The following is a 17,500-nucleotide window of genomic DNA, read 5'->3' on the forward strand; positions in this document are numbered from 1 at the left end:
GTGTCTGTGTGTTTATATATATATATTATTATTATTATTATTATTATTATTATTATTATTATTGTTATTATTATTATATCTCATGGCAGTACGACTGCGACAATCGTCAAGTCAACTGAACAATACACGTAAACCAAACGCTTCCGATTACACGACTCAACACAAACAATACCTGGCACTGTCCCGATGAATTTCGTTGACACGACTCGACAGAGTAACATCAGTAGGTGCTAGCTGAACGACTCTAGCATTGAGCACCTTCGCACATACCCTTAACATATTCTTATTCCGTGGAATTTCAACGGGTCCCGCTAGACACAATTGTAATTGGATAAATAACAATAGAAAAAAATCGAAATGAAGAGGAAGAATAGGCTTATACAGGAAATGGAAACGCTGTAAGCAGCTAAAATCTTAAACCATCGAATGCAGAAACCAACCGATACAAAGTACAAACACTAACCAGCAACACGGAAACGGCAGCAGATGTAAGACAAAAAGATGAAAGCAACATCATATAAAACCAAGAAAACTAAAACTGCAAAAAAATTATAAATTACACCTCCACCCTTAAAATGCACCAATCTCGATTGATACTGCACAAATAGTCACAAAGGGTCAAAAGAGAAAGGAGGGCAGAAGAGAGGAAAACACAAACCAAAATGACATTGGATTAGTGCAAAGAGTACTGGACAATGCTGGATGTTATTGCTACTCACATTCCAGTGAAGACAAATGCTCATTGTCAGACAGAAATAAATGGTAAGCGACTGTTGCTATAATGCAAAGTCATTTTCAAAACTTACGGAAAGAGGTTGAGAGTACTGGAAATCGAGGGAAATATGTTATAACTCAAACTCCAGAGAATATCGGTGAGTAATCTCCGATAATGGTCCGTTTGAGAAATTCTAGTGAGTACTAATAGTAGCTAAACTGCAGAACTCTTATCTTTTCGTGCAAACCTACAAGTCAGTAAGTAGTTTTCAAGTTTTTTTTTTTAGATGGCGGCACACCATTGAGGTCTTTAAATTTTCTCACACACCTATCACAAAAAATAAAACGTTTAAATGAATACTAGTAGGTCACCCGGCGTTGCCCGGTTGTAAGGTACGCTTAAATATAATACTTTAATTCATGCAGATTACGTATTTATTATTATTATAGAGACAGTTCTCTATCGATTATTATATTGAACCCAATATATAGCTGTGAGATCAAAAATTAAAATATATATATATATATATATATATATATATATATATATATATATATATATATATATATATATATATATATAACTTGAATGCCATCAGTAGAACTCACAACCTTTATTCCTTAGCCTTTGAGCCATGTTACACCCCCCCACACACACATATATATATATATATATATATATATATATATATATATATATATTTATATATATATATATATATATATATATATATATATATATATATATATATATATATATATATATGAACAGACGTATTATTAAGTCTCTAACAAATTGTTTCCCGTTTGTCATATTACGGTTGGTTTTCGATGTAAGATCTGCATTTCCTCTTGTCACGAAGAACGGTTTGCCTAACATCGCGCAAAGTAATGTTATTTATGAATTTAATTGCCAATGCGCTGCTGGCAATGAGGGTCGAACCTCCTTAAACTAGCAGACACGCATCAATATACCGGCAGAAAGTAGACTAGGCAAGCCTCGTCGTGTTCGCCCGTCTTCTGTTTTGGAATCTGCCATTGACCAACATCTAATTGAAAATCCAGTTTGTATCAATGCTTATAAAATGGATTGTTTCAGAATACTGCACTGGGCTGACTTTACTAATCATTAAAGTCAGTTTCAATGTTTCCACGCAAGCCGTTGTTTTGCCGACAGAAAGAGTTTGTCAAATCATTATATCTTAATCGTTCTCATGCCCCCCACCATCTCAATTGCACATATATTTTATACCATTCACATGAATTACAATTCGCCTTTTCTTCTTTTTTTGACACGTATATCTTGCGTGGCAATTTAATTCGTTGTTGTGTTTTTTACATCTTATTATATACAAGCGATTAACTCCTAATGAGCTTGTTGGCGAAAGGGACCCCTAGGGTTTGTTCGTATCTTATTTTCAAAACGATATATATATATATATATATATATATATATATATATATATATATATATATATATATTAACCTGTCATCTGTTATTTTAAAAGTAGAATCGTCCGATCGTCGCAGACAAGATTCAATCAAGTAGGAATCTTTATGCATATAGATATTTGTATGCATATATATATATATATATATATATATATATATATATATATATATATATATATATATATAAGTGAGCGTGTCTGTGTGTGTATCTGTGTGTCTGCGTGTCTGTGTACATTTCCCTACGCAATAACTAAATTTTTAGTATACAGACTCCAAATTTGATATACATGTTACTGAGATTTGGAAAAATCGATGTGATCGGTTTTTGGCCAGAAATTTGGCGATTAAGGGGTCAAAGTTCAACGATTTGACCTTTGAGAACTCTACCAAACTCCTCCGACAATTTTGGGTCTACGAACTTGAAATTTTAGATATAGGTTCTTTCGACATGGATCTAACTTAATAACTTGATTTGAGCCCAAAACAATAAATATTAAGGGGTCATAATAGGGGTCAAAGTTTAAAAAAAAATTGACCTCTGCGGTCACTTCCAAATTACTCAGAAAATTTCTGGTCTAAATATTTGAAATTTTACATAAAGGGTATTCAGACATAGTGCAAGCTTTTTCATCAGGTTGGGTCGAAAATTTTTAGTTACCAATATATAAATGTATGTATGTATGTCTGTTTGCATGTCTGCCTTAAACTTTGAATAGAGGCGACGGATTTTACAAAAATCAGCATGGTTCGACCTTTCATACGACAAATATCGAAAAATTGGCTAAAAACATTAATATCTTCCTCTCCAACTAGGCACTTTTCTACAAGTGGGGGGGGGAGCACTTTTTTCGCCGATATTTTTTAAAGTTATCCTCTACTTTAGATTGTCTAGCCTTAATTTTAAAAAATGTCGCTTCCGGTTTGGCGGTGGTCGTAACAGCATAAACGTTAGGTTTACCCCCGTTCTTTTCCTCCTTTACGGTATGGGTTCGAGCCTGCCTTCCTACTACCACTTTTTTTTTTGCTCAATATACACATCTAATCACCCGGACAACGCCGGCTGAAATGCTAGTATATATTAGATAATCTATATACTTATAAAAGTGAACGTGTCTGTGTACATTTCCCTATGCAATAACTCTGTCAATTTTAGGCTTACAGACTCGAAATTTGATATACAGGGTACTGAGATTTAGAAAAATCTTTGTAGTCTGTTTTTGACCAGAAATTTGGCTGTTAAGGGTCAAAGTTCAACGATTTGACCTTTGAGAACTCTACCAAACTCCTCCGACAATTTTGGGTCTACGAACTTGAAATTTTAGATACAGGTTCCTTAGACATGGATCTAACTTAATAACTTGATTTGAGACCCAAACAATAAATGTTCAGGGATCATAATAGGGGTCAAAGTTTTAAAAAAATTTACCTCTGCCGTCTCTACAAAATTATTCAGACAATTTCTGGTCTAAACATTTGAAATTTTACATAAAGGATATTTAGAGATAGGGCAAGCTTTTGAATCGGTTTGGGTCGAAAATTTTTAGTTACCAATATAGAAATGTATTTATGTATGTATGTTTGCATGTCTTCCTAAAACTTTTGATAGAGTCGAAGGATTTTACCAAGCTCAGTATCGTTTAAAGTCCGTCCTTTCCGACGACAAATATCGAAAAATTGGCTAAAAACATTAATATCTTTACCTTCAACTGGGAACTTTTCTACCGGGGGGGGGGGGGTTCGACAATATTTTTGAAAGTCATCCTCTCGTTTCGATTGTCTAGCCTTAATTTTAAAAAGATGTCAGTTCCGGTTTGGCGGTGGGCGTAACAGCATTGACGTCAGGGTTTTTTATCTGTTCTTTTCCTCGTTCGCAGTATGGGTTCGAGCCTGTCTTCCTACTACCACTTTTTTTTTTTTTTTTTTACTCAACAGACACATCCAAACACCCGAGCAACGCCGGGCTGAAATTATATATATATATATATATATATATATATATATATATATATATATATATATATATATATATATATATATCTTTAAAAAAGGGTAGACAGGTGCATATATATATATATATATATATATATATATATATATATATATATATATATATATATATATATATATATATATATATATATGCACCTGTCTACCCTTTTTTTAAAGATATGGAATCACCCGATCGCCGAAAACAAAACGTACGCAAGCAAGGGAGCAAGCAAGGTCCACAGAATTTTATAAGTACATAGATTTTAACAGTGTTTATTATCAACAATTCAAAATATTTAACAATGTAAGCAAACTATTATGCATTTTGATATTAAGGTATTTATATTATGTAAGTGATAATGTGTGTGCTATAACGATATATAAGCTGTTGTCCACCTATTAAATGCTCGTGCCACACCACTGATCATTCTGCGGCACATCAATGTGACACTGCACGCCGATTGGAACGACTGCTCTAAATTACCGGGTGACAGCGGCCTCACGCAATCCCAACTCACCCGTTGGGTGTGTGTTGATACTTAACGTAGCGAACATGGACGAATCAGAAGACACTTTATCAAACATTGAAGCGAAGGACAGTCGAACGCGAGGACGTAAATTTTTAAGTCAATAAAATTTGTCGCTAAGGCAGAAAGAAAGATTTGGCGCCATTGTCTATTTTCGAATTAACTGGGTTTCATTTCGGCGAGTGCATGACGAGAGAAAGAGAGAGAGAGAGAGAAAGAGAAAGAGAGAGGGAAAGAGAGAGAAAAGGGAAGAGAGAGGGAGAGAGAGAGAGAGAGAGAGAGAGAGAGAGAGAGAGAGAGAGAGGGTAGGTAGATTGGATGCATCGTCGGTTGAATCGCCGGCTGTTGCCACTTGTTTTCTTGCTTGGTTTCATTTTGTATCGGCAAAACCTGTTTGAAGCGCCAGAATCCGGTTTGGGAGCGGGATTAATCGACGATGGAAAGACAATACGGATTTGCTCAACTGACAACTTTGAAAGAAAAGACGTTAATATGAAGAATTCGTTGAGGTTTTGAGAAACGGTAAACAAAATATGGCGCTTATATAACGAAGAGATAAAGCAAAGACGCGGGAATATATATATATATATATATATATATATATATATATATATATATATATATATATGCAAATATATATATATATACAAATATATATACAAATATATATACAAATATATATATATATATATATATATATATTTGTAGTCATCGACACACAGTCTTGTTTCGTTGTATCACAACTCATCAGTGCCGCTAGACTAGCATCCGTCCACCACTTTATTATATATATATATATATATATATATATATATATAATTTATAAGCGATAAAAATAAACAGTAAAGTCATCTAGGGTTTGTGGCCTAACGGTTAAGGCACCGGACTGTGGTAAACATGGTCTGGCGTTCGATCCCTAGAAACAGTAGAACTACGCTGACGAGAGGTAATTACCTCGAAACACACGTGTACGTAGATTACTGTTTTAAAAATAATATATATATATATATATATATATATATATATATATATATGTGTGTGTGTGTGTGTGTGTGTGTGTATGTATTACTGCTGATAGGGAGATTTGGCAGGCGTAAAATACGCTTAAATATGATATTATAATTTGTCCAGATTTCGTACATATTATTATAGACTCGTAATTTCAAAAGTTAACAAAAAGTATTTAGGTGCCATCAACTAGAATCGAAACCGAAAGCAAATCCGTAGCATTCAAAGCTCGTGACGTTTCTACTGTACCAACGTAACACGCATATAAACCGATTAAAAACTAAAAATTAAAAATGAACTAAAATGAATTTTGTTTGTCTGTTGCACTATACGTCACAATGTAGTAAAAGTTAACCATAGCCGAAGGAGACCCAAAGGCTCCTTTTTCATCATTTACGACACCGACGTGTAGGAGACAACGCCATTCCTTTCTTAGGATAACTTCATTTATATTTAATCTTTACCTGCTAATGGGAAACAAGTACCTCTTTTTTAAGTCGATCGTATGAGTTAACCGAGATTGAACTGCATCCCAGCATATTTGTGAAAATTACGATTATACCAGGAGGGCCAGTACATGGTTTGGATTAGACAGGGTGGAATGATAAAATTGTCGCCCTAGAAAAGACGATATGATTCCATTTCCGTTTGACGAAAACCGGGTTTCTTTTTCTTTTTATTTTTGTAGACCAAAGACTGAAAGTGGCACAATGTTCATCAAGCGAGATTGAAGATGCGCCACTGTACAACTCATGTTCTCTACTGATCCAAGTTATAAAAGCAGGACCATGGCCAGCACCCTCAAAATGCATCAATGAATTTCCCCGAAGAACAGAGACGTGTACAGGGTGATTAAAACAAAATTTCCGGCCACAGTTATGGTCTTCGGTGTGGTTTCAAGTGAGAGTTACATCATGCCACCTCACATATTCAAAGGCAGCTTCAAAGTCAACACCAAAGTGTGCCTGGATGTGCTAAAGATCGTGGTGATCACCTGGTGCAATCAGGTAGCCGCCGGCAGACGTTGGATGCGGCAGCAAGATACAGCGCCGGCTCACAAGTTCAAAGAGACCCAGGCTTGACTTCAGAAGAAGCGCTAGGACTTTGTACCCTTTCCCACTGCCCCCTTCTCCCCCGACCTGAACCCACTGAACTACTTCGTTTGGCCATACGTCGGGAATATCACCAACATGACCTCTCACAACACCAAAGCCAGTCTTATCGCCGCAATTCGCCGAGCTCCCGCCAGTGCTCATAGAAAAGGCATGCTCTCAGTTCCGGGCCCATATTGAGGCGGTGATTGAAGCTGAAGGCGGTTACATTAAAATAGATGTCAGTTCTACTATATAATCAAGTTACCCGAGTTGATTTAAAAAAAAACAAAAAGTTTAAAATAAAGCAGTTTTCTTTAGGGCGACACTTTTATCGTTCCAGCCTGTAATAAATGTTTCAAATTTGAGGCGTAAACTTAAGGGGACTTTGATCAAAGTCGGAGGAATATTTCTAGATTCAGATAACATTTATATTCATCCCATTTAGATTGCCCTTTTTCAGAAGCTAGATATCCGCTACTTAGGTAAAACGATCTTGTGTTCAACTTTTGTCATCGTGAGGAAGCAAGTAAGCAGATCCGGAAATTAATGGACATGTCGAAAGTACAACAAAAATAACACGAAACGAACGAATCCATTAAATTGAAAAATATACATGAAATAATAAATTGGTTAAGCACGCATGATAACCAGATCCATTTTGTTAGTATAAGGATTTTAGTCAAATCGGAATTCCCCTGTAAAGGCGCCTCAGGTGATTAACAATAAAATAACACCTTCCTTAAGGCCTGAGAGTATGGACCGCTTAGAACTGCACAGAACAAAACCCCCACAACAAAATCAACAGAAACCGAATCTTTGCATTGATAGTCTAATCTCTGTTCAGTTTTGGGGCGGAGGATAAAGACCTAGCGGAGGTTCACTTTTAAAAATAAAGATATTCTATATTATTATTATTATTATTATTATTATTATTATTATTATTATTATTATTATTATTATGGCAAGGTAGAGATATGGTGGGACAAAAGTGTCATAACGACCAAGCAATTGGAACATAATCGTCTGAATTTGGTCGTCATTGACGAGTTCTCAAAAAATGGCAAATTGTAGACTTTTCAGTACCCAGGGACGGGAATGTGAGAGAGAGAAGGAGAATGAGAAGTGGAGCAATTATGGAGATAAGGCGTATACATGGGGTTAAAACACAAATAATCCCAGTCATAGTTGGTACACTAGGAATAGTATCAAGTCCTCTGGAAGGACAATTGAAAAAACTACAAATCCCCGATGTTTTAGGCGGCCTTCAGATCTCTGCAATTATATGTACCAACAACGTCCTTAAGAAAACCCTAAGCCGTGATTAAGAGAAAACCTCTGGAAATGAATCCCATTCTTTTCCAGAGAGACGTTGATAAACGAAATCAAAATTATTATTATTGGAATATTGGAGTATTTAACAGAGAAGCCAACAAACAACTATACGAAAAATAAATATATACATGTAATAAATGTTACCGTACCCAATAAAAATTAATTTTATACCTACTAGGCTCATTTGTTTTGGTTGTCAAATAGTTTTTACTGCTCTTTATTTAATCTCAAAAATTCAGTTTTTACGAGCGAATTAGAAAAAGAAATGGCGGCATCTTTTGAAAAAGCAAGCCTCGTTTTGAATTCAAGATTTACGGGTGTTTTGAAATTATTTTAACGAGCATACATAGCATAGTATAAGCACCCCAATCTTTCCATGCTAAGAACGACTTTTAGATTAAACACCCCCAACCTCCCCATGCTACGAACGGTTTTCAGTATAAACATCCCCAACCTCCCCATGTTAAGAACGGCTTTAGGAATAAACACCCCTTACCTTGAACGCCGTTTTTAACATGGGGAGGTTGGGGTGTTTATAGTACGCTGGATACTTTCGTAAAAATAAAGAAAGAATAAAAGAATTCAAAACGAGGCTTGCTTTTTCTAAAGAAAAACATGCCGCCATTTTTTTTTTTTTTTTTTCAAATCCGCTCGGAAAAACTGAATTTTTAAGATTAAATAAAGAGAAATAAAAACCACGTGAAAACCGGAACAAATGAGCCAGGTAGGTATACAATTAATTTTTATTGGTCACGGTAACATTTATTTCTTTTATATATATTTTTTTCGTATAGTTATTTGTTGGCTTCTCTGCTAAATTACCGAATATTGGAAGATAAAAGTCCGCAAATAATTAAATGAAAAAGATATTCTACTTCCATGATTATAGACAAGTACTTACACTCCATTACAACACGATGACATAACAATTGACTTCAATACAATTTTTCGTTTATAATTCGTTATTTCATTTGTATCAACTTTGAATCAACCAGCACAAAAGGGCAAACCAAACACCTGTCACGTCGTGTGACGAAAGCTTCCAGGGTGGATTTGGGGTGGATTCCGGGTAGATTCGGAATTGATAAGGGGAATATCAATAACAATTTGAACCGTTCGTACTTGTTTTTTTTTTTATTCAGTATTGTTTCTGCGAGTCTTCTTCAAGAAACCCTCTCGCCCAACCAACCATACTATCTTTACTGTGGGACGAGTTTAAAATCCGTTTTTCTTTATTTTTTAATATATTTATTTATTTATTTATTTATTTATTTATTATTATTATTATTATTATTATTATTATGATTTTTTTATTATTTTTTTTTATTATTTTTTTTTACACAGTGGTCACCACTTATCAAGGCCCGGAAGCCACTCAGAGATAAGGGTTATTGCAAGTACATTACGTTAGTGTGGAGATTTGATGAAGTGTTTACTTAAGAGGGCGGTTCATTAGGAATTTGTTAACGTTGGACTTGAACACATCCAAGTTGTAGTCCGGTGGGAATCAGGCAGACGGAACAGAGTTCCACAGGCGTGCAGTTCTAAGAAAGAAGCTTTGTTCATGGAATTCACGTCTTGATTTAGGCACAGATAAAGAGTGGGGGAAATTTTTCACAGTGGATTAAGCTAGACGGGTGTTTTTCGTGAAGGATTGGCGAGGGGGGACGAGAGATTGGAGTTCAGACGAGCACCTGTCATGGAAATAACGATAAAACAAGGATAGGCTCGCAACGTCTCTTCTGTGGGAGAGAGGTTGCAGGGTAGAGAAAAGGGCATCACCCACTAAGCCACAAAGTCTATTTTGTACTTTGTCAAGGCAGGATAGGCTGTTTTAGCAGCTCCTGCCCAGATATGGCAACAGTATTCCATCCTTGGACGTACTTGGCTTTTATGTAGATAGAGAATTGCATCAGTAGTGAGATATCTTCTGGAGCGGTAGAAGGATCCCACCATCTTTCCAGCGACCTTGGCAACAGACGATGTGCGTGTTCCATTTCAGATCAGGAGTAAAGGTCAAACCCAGAAGCTTGTCAAAACACGGGGCCTCACCCAGCCGAGAGCCATCCATCACAATTGATGCCAGATGGGGATCAGAGCGTTGATGATGTAAGGATAGGAGTTTGGTTTTGGATGCATTAAAGGTAACCAGCCACGTCTTCCCCCACTGAACGACGCGCTCGAGATCAGAGGAGAGAGAATCAGAGAGAACTTTGTCATTTACAGCTTCTGATGTGTTACCGTAGATGGTCGTGTAATCAGCATAGATGTCAACGAATGATTTAAGTATGTGTTTAGGGAGGTCATTGATGTAGATCAGGAAGAGAGTTGGGCCCAGTATTGACCTCTGAGGGACTCTAGCATTTATATTGCAGGCCTCCGATTTTTGTTCATCGACCACTACTCTTATGAGCCTATTGGAGAGAAATGATTTAATGATTAAGAAAACATTTCCAGTTATACCGTAGCTGGAAATCTTGTGAAGTAGACCCTTATGCCAATACCTTGTCGAAGGCCGTTGATATGTCAAGAGCAATTGCCCTAGAAAGGAAGCCTTTGTCAAGAGATTCACTAATCCTGTGAGATATAACCGTCAGCACATCTGCGGTAGATCTTGCAGAGCGGAAACCATATTGTGTGTCACTAAGAAGGTTATTCCTGCTGAGGTGGTTGATTATTTCTCTATTTAATATGGATTCCAGCAACTTACTTATAACACACAGGAGACTTATTGGTCTGTACTGAGAGGGAGATGACTTATCACCTGAATTCTTAAATACAGGGCAAACTTATGAGGTCTTCCAGGGAGTCGGAAAGCACTTCTCCTTAAGGCAGCGCTTAAACAGTTTCGTAAGTATGGGAGCAAGTTCTGGTTGAAGCTTTTTTAACACTATAATTGGGATGCCATCAGGACCAGTTGCTTTACTGGAATCAAGGTTCTTGATTAGCTTGGCGACCTCATGCACGGGTATTTGTCTGTTACCTAGCTTGTTCTGTGTTATAGGAGGAAATATGGGGAGTTGATGGCCTTCGTCGCATAGGGTAGAATTAGCTGCAAAGTTCTTTGCAAATAGTTTGGCCTTGTCTGACGCTGACGAGATGACCTCTGGTCCATTGATAATGGTTGGGATAGAACGCACACTTCTGTTCAGGATCCTATTTGTTATTTGCCAAAACTAGTGGGAACCAAGCCGCTGATCAGCTACCTTGCATTTAACAGACTGGGCATATAGCTCACTAGCATTTTTTATTACTCTTTTACAGTGGTCGCTGGCTGTCCTGAAAGCAGCTTTAGTCTCAGTGCATCTATTACGTTGGTAGCTGTGGAAAAAGTGATTTCTGTGTGCGATAGCAGCAGCACATTCTGGGGAGAACCATGGCTGGCTGTTAGGTTTTTGTTGGGATTTTTTAGATGGTATGAATTGGTCTATGCCTACAATTAACCATTCGGTCAGATCTGATACTATAGAGGACACATCCTTTTTAAACATGGAGGGCAGAGGTAAATCAGATATGAATGTACGGAAGCTATGCCAGTCAGCCATAGAGTATCGGTATACAGTATGGTGGAGGGGTACGTTTGGGGACTTCTTACATTTCGTTTTTACCTTAACTGATACGACGGAGTGGTTGGAGGATCCTAGAGGAGAATGAACGGAACATGAACATAGCTCAGGGGAAGTTGAGAGAAAAAGGTCTAGGAGGCTTGCATATTGACCGGGTGTATCGGGCACACGGGTGGGTTCGCGAACAATCTGAGTGAGGTCATAAGCAATGGCAAAATCATGACAAAACCTCCCCTCATCGTCTGTCTTATTTGAATGGGTCAGCCATTCCACGTTATGGACGTTTAAGTCACCGCAGATGTGGATGTTAGCTGAGGGATGTGCAGACAGTATGTGGTCTATTTTCTCAGATATGCTCTTAAAGATAGTTACTCCGCTGTTGTGGGGCCGATAGAGGGCAAATATAAATGCAGTGGTGTTAGCAAGTGCAACCTGAAGCACATATAGGGTAAATTAGGATCTTCTCTAGAGATATCCCTGCCACACGGGAAGCAGTCCTTCATGTAGGTACATATTCCATGCCCATGGCGATCTTGGGGGTCAGATTTAGCTGTTAAGTTAGAGTATGATGATGATGATGATGATGATGATGATGATGATGATGATGATGATGATGATGATGGGCTCACAAGGAGTTTTCACTCAGGTCATCAAAGATCTCTCCGTGAAAATAGCCTATGGTGTTCCTGGAAGCTGGGTGACAACAAGTCTCCCCAGATTTTCCAGTACTCTCCACCTCTTTCGATAACATTTGTAAATAAATTTGCATTATCGCAATAGCTCCTTACCATTGATTTCTCTTTGGCAGCGGCTATTAGTCTCCACTGGAATATGAGTGGCAATAAGCCTCCCCAAGGTTCCAGTTCTCTTTGCACTTATCCATCGGAGGTTTGGTCAGTTCCTCGATCTTTCCTTCCTCCTTGACTCTACTTGGCTATTTGGTCTCACTCTTTTTTTGGGGAGGCAGTGATGTGGTAATGGGGGGTGGAGGTTGGGTTAGAAAGCTTTATGATATGGTTCCATGTAGCGCTTCATTTTTTGCCTCTGCAGCAGTTTGTCTAGCCCGCGCTTGTTGCTCCTATGTGTTAGTCTCCACATTCAAGGTCTTTTCTTAATATTTCAGCTGTTTTCATGATTGTTGTTCGTTGTATTTTTGCAGCAATTCCTATGATTCCAATTTCTCCCATTCTTTTTTTTTAAAAAGTTTTTCAGAATTGTTCCTAGTGCTCCTACTATTATAGTTATTATGTCTTCATTTTCCACATCCCTTTCAGTCCTAAGGCTAGCTCTGTGTATTTGTACCGTTTCTCCTTTTCTTTGATATTTATCCTGTGGTCAGCTAGAACACTAAAGTCTACGATTTGACAGGACTTTTCTTTCTTGTTAATTATTACGACATCCGGTCTTTTTGCTTGGATGAGTTTATCAGTTTGTATGTCCATGTCCCATAGAATTTTGTGATTCTCGTTTTCATGTACTGTTGCCGGCTTATGGTTGTTCCAATTGCCAGTGTGTTTGAGATGCAGTTGTTTGCATAATAACCAGGGTATTACCCTTCTCACTTGGTCGTGTCTGCTCCTGTATTCTTTTTGGACTAGTTTGCTGCATTCACTTATTATTATTTTTATCGTTCTTCACTTTGTCCACAGAGTCTGCATTTGCTGTTTTTTTTTGTTTTTTTTTGTCGATCTTCGCTTTGCTATGGTTGGTTCTTATCGAGTTATCTTGTGCTGCAGTTATTAGGGATTCAGTTTCCCGGTTTACATGTCCTTTTTGCATCCATATCTAAGTGTTTTCATTATTTTCATCTTTTGTCATCCCTATGAATCGTCCGTGTAGTTATTTATCTTCCCATTTTTTTCTCATTTTATCCTTTATCTCTCTGTTTTCTATTTCATTGATTTTTCCCATGTCTCTCGCTGCCATGATTATTCTTTCAGTGTTTTGCATTATGTATTTTTTCTAGTTCGTTTTGTGGTCATTCACACAGTCTTCTAAACAAACCAATCTCCTCTCGCCGTTTTTCTTTTTTACGTAGTCTATCTTTATCGTCCTTCACATGTAGTGCGTTGTGCATGGTCATGAGTGTCCTGGTCTTCTGGTCGAGTTGTCTCAGTTCTTCTTTAGTCAATCTCCCTATTTGCAGCCGCGAAGGACGTCTTATTATAGCAGTTAAGTTATGAATTTTGTAATATTTCTTTTCTAGATGCAAGTGCTAATATTATATTTATTCCAGTTTTTAATCTTTATTTTTATTTGTTTTATTAATTGTGTAAATGGTTTTCTCGTGGAAAGATGTACCGAATCTATTTAGTAAGTTTCATTTGAAATAGAGCGTAAATACATCTGAAAATGCTGGTTTCTGACCACCCCCATCCGTCGACACGTTACTACTTATAAAACAACATGCTTGTTTAAATAGCGAACTATGTCACGTGATGACCGTTTTCTTTTCAAAAATGAAAACGCTGCATTTTTATTTCAAGTAAAAACAATTCCTATTTGCAGCCGCAAAGGACGTCTTATTATAGCAGTTAAGATATGAATTTTGTAATATTTCTTTTCTAGATGCAAGTGCTAATATTATATTCATTCCAGTTTTTAATCTTTATTTTTATTTGTTTTATTGATTGTGTAAATGGTTTTCTCGTGGAAAGATGTACCGAATCTATCTGGCAAGTTCCTTTTGAATAAATATTTTATTTTATTTATTTGTTTATTTTTTATCATAGATTTTTCTTGTCTATAAATGTTTATATTTTCAAGTTGATAGCATATCAGATTTTGCAATTGTTTTCCTTTTCAGTTAGTGAGAGGGGAATCTTTCATCTAACCCCCCTCTTAAACACACCAAATGGACTTTATTAAGTACAATACTTTTTTTTAATGGAGAGTAGACAATGCATTGTGGATGCATTATCGGCAGCTCCCGTTACTCTCGCTTCTCTTTATTTGTCCCTCAGTCCTCATTTTTAATGAGTGATTTTTCTGACAAAGGGAGAAGAAAAAGCTGTTTTCTAGGTTGGCAGTATTTTGCGTGAACAAACAGGGATGTCGGAAATTTTCTGTTTCTATGTCTATTCTGGTAGTCATGTCACTAGTAAGGGTGCTGGAGGTAAACGTTTTATCTGGGCTGACGTTATCCGCCTGATAGTCAAGGACCCGAACCTTGGATTAACCACTAAGGAGGCTGTCCTATCAGCAGGTGCAAAGTACTGGGGCTGCTGTATTGCCATTTGGCGAATGAATTCTGGACCATGCAGTAGCTTCTGGTGGGGCCTTTCGATGCTATATTAGTGGGTAATTGTTACGGCTTTACCTTTTCATGTACTACAAAAAAATATTCATTTCTATTTCTCTCTTACTTTCCCTCTCTGTCCTGCTTCAGGCATGTCTGTCGACCTAATCCACAAATCCCAAAACACCATCGTGAAAAGTCTCAATAAAAAACATGATTAAACCCGGATCTCCAACTTCTAATGTAGACCCCCCACTACCAGGTCACCTTCTCTAACATCAGAGGTCTACGTTCTAACCTTCCAGAGGTTGAAACCCTATTATAGGAGACTAAACCAGACATATTATTTCTAATGGAAACTGGTATTGGACAGACCATTTCCCTAGATGAGTTCGTAATTAAATGATACTCTAATTTAACCTCCAAATCTGACCCCTAAGATCGCCATGGGCATGGAATATGTGCCTATATTAAAGATGGCTTTCCATGTGGTAGGGACATTTCCAGAGAAGATCCTAACTTACTCTATATGTGCTTCCGGGTTGAACCAGCTCAAACTACTACTGCATTTATACTTGCTCTCTATCGCCTCTACAACAGTGGAGTTAATATCTTTAAAAGCATATCTGACAAAATTGACCACGCCCTATCTGCTTATCCTTCAGCTAATATTCATGTCTTTGGAGACTTCAATGTTCATAATGTGGAATGGTTAACTCACTCAAACAAGACCGATGATGAGCGGAGGTTCTGTTATGATTTCTCCATTGCTTATGACCTCACTCAGATTGTTCACGAACCCACCCGTGTGCCTGATAATGATGGCCAGTATGCAAGTCTCCTAGACCTCTTTCTCACAACTTGCCCTTAACTGTGTTCAGCTTCTGTTCTGTCTCCACTTGGATCTTCCGACCACTCAGTTGTATCAGTTAAGATATAAATGAAATGTAATAAGTCCCCAGATATACCTCTCCATCGTACAGTATATCGATACTCTATGGCTAACTGGGATAGCTTCCGCACATTTATATCAGATCTACCTCTGCGTTCCATGTTTAAAAAGGATGTGCCCTCAATAGTATCAGACTTGGCAGAATGGTTAATTGTAGGTATAGACCGTTTCATACCCTCGAAAAAATTCCAGCAAAAACCAACAGCCAGCCGTGGTTCTCTCCGGAATGTGCTGCTGCCATTGTGCATAGAAATAACTTTTTCCATTGCTTCCAACGTAATAGATGTACTGAGACTAAAGCCGCTTTCAGAACTGCCAGCAGCCACTGTAAAAAAGTAATAAAGAACGCAAGAGAGTTGTATGCTCAGTCCGTCAAGTCCAAAGTAGCTGAGCAGCGGCTTGGTTCCCACCAGTTTTGGCAAATAGCAAACATAATCCTGAACAGAAGCGTGTGTTCTATCCCAACTCTCATAAATGGACCTGAGTTAATCTTGTCAGCATCAGACAAAGCCAAACTCTTTGCTTAGAACTTTGCAGCTTATTCTAACCTTTGCGGCCAAGGTTGATGGGCAGAAATCAGAAGCTCTTAGTATTAATGCTGGAGTCCCTCAGGGGTCCATCCTGGGCCCAACTCTCTTCCTGATCTATATTAATGATCTTCCAAATTACATCCTTTCATCATGCGTAGACATCTATGCTCATGACACTACTATCTATAGTAGCACATCTAAGACCGTAAACGATCAAATTCTCTCTGATTCTCTATCCTCTGATCTTGAGGAAGTGGTACAATGGGGAAAGAAGTGCTTGTTACTTTTAACGCATCTAAAACCAAGCTTTTATCTTTACATCATCATCTGGCATCAATTGAAATGAATGGCTCTCGTCTTGGGGAAGCCTCATGTTTTGACAAGCTTCTGGGCTTGACTCTTACTCCTGATATTAAATGGAACACATACATTAAATCTGATGCCAAGACTGCTGGAAAAATGGTGGGATCCTTCTATCGATCTAGTAGATATCTCACTGCTGATGCAATTCACTATCTATATAAGAGCCAGGTACGTCCAAGGATGGAATATTGTTGCCACATATGGGCAGAAGTTGCTAGAAAGCACTTATCCTGCCTTGATAGAGCTCAAAATAGACTTCGTAACTTTGTGAGGAATGTCCTTTTCTCTTCCCTGCAACCTCTATCTCACAGAAAAGATGTTGCGAGTTTGTCTCTGCTTTATCGTTATTTTCATAGAAGGTGCTCGGCAAACTTTCACAAGAAACACCCGTCTAGCAGAAAACACTATCACTAATTTCCCCCACCCTTTATCTGTGCCTAAACCTAAGCGTAGATTCCATGAGTTAACTTTCTGTCTTAGAACTGCACGCCTATGGAATTGTCTTCCGTTTTTCTGCTTTCCAGCTGACTATAATATGGTTGTCTTCAAGTCTAACGTAAACAAGTTTTTGATGAGCCGTTCCATATAAGTTAACAAATTTACCGAATCTCCATTACTAACGATTACTATAGTATCCAATTTCTACTGTACACTCTTTAACCCTTATCCTCGAGTGGTATCTTGGCATTGATAATAGGTGATGCCCATGTAAAAAAAAAAAAATCTTATAAACGG

The sequence above is a fragment of the Euprymna scolopes genome, chromosome 23 (genome assembly GCF_053919585.1).
Source record: "Euprymna scolopes isolate OS-2025 chromosome 23, ASM5391958v1, whole genome shotgun sequence".
Taxonomy (NCBI): Eukaryota; Metazoa; Mollusca; class Cephalopoda; order Sepiida; family Sepiolidae; genus Euprymna; species Euprymna scolopes.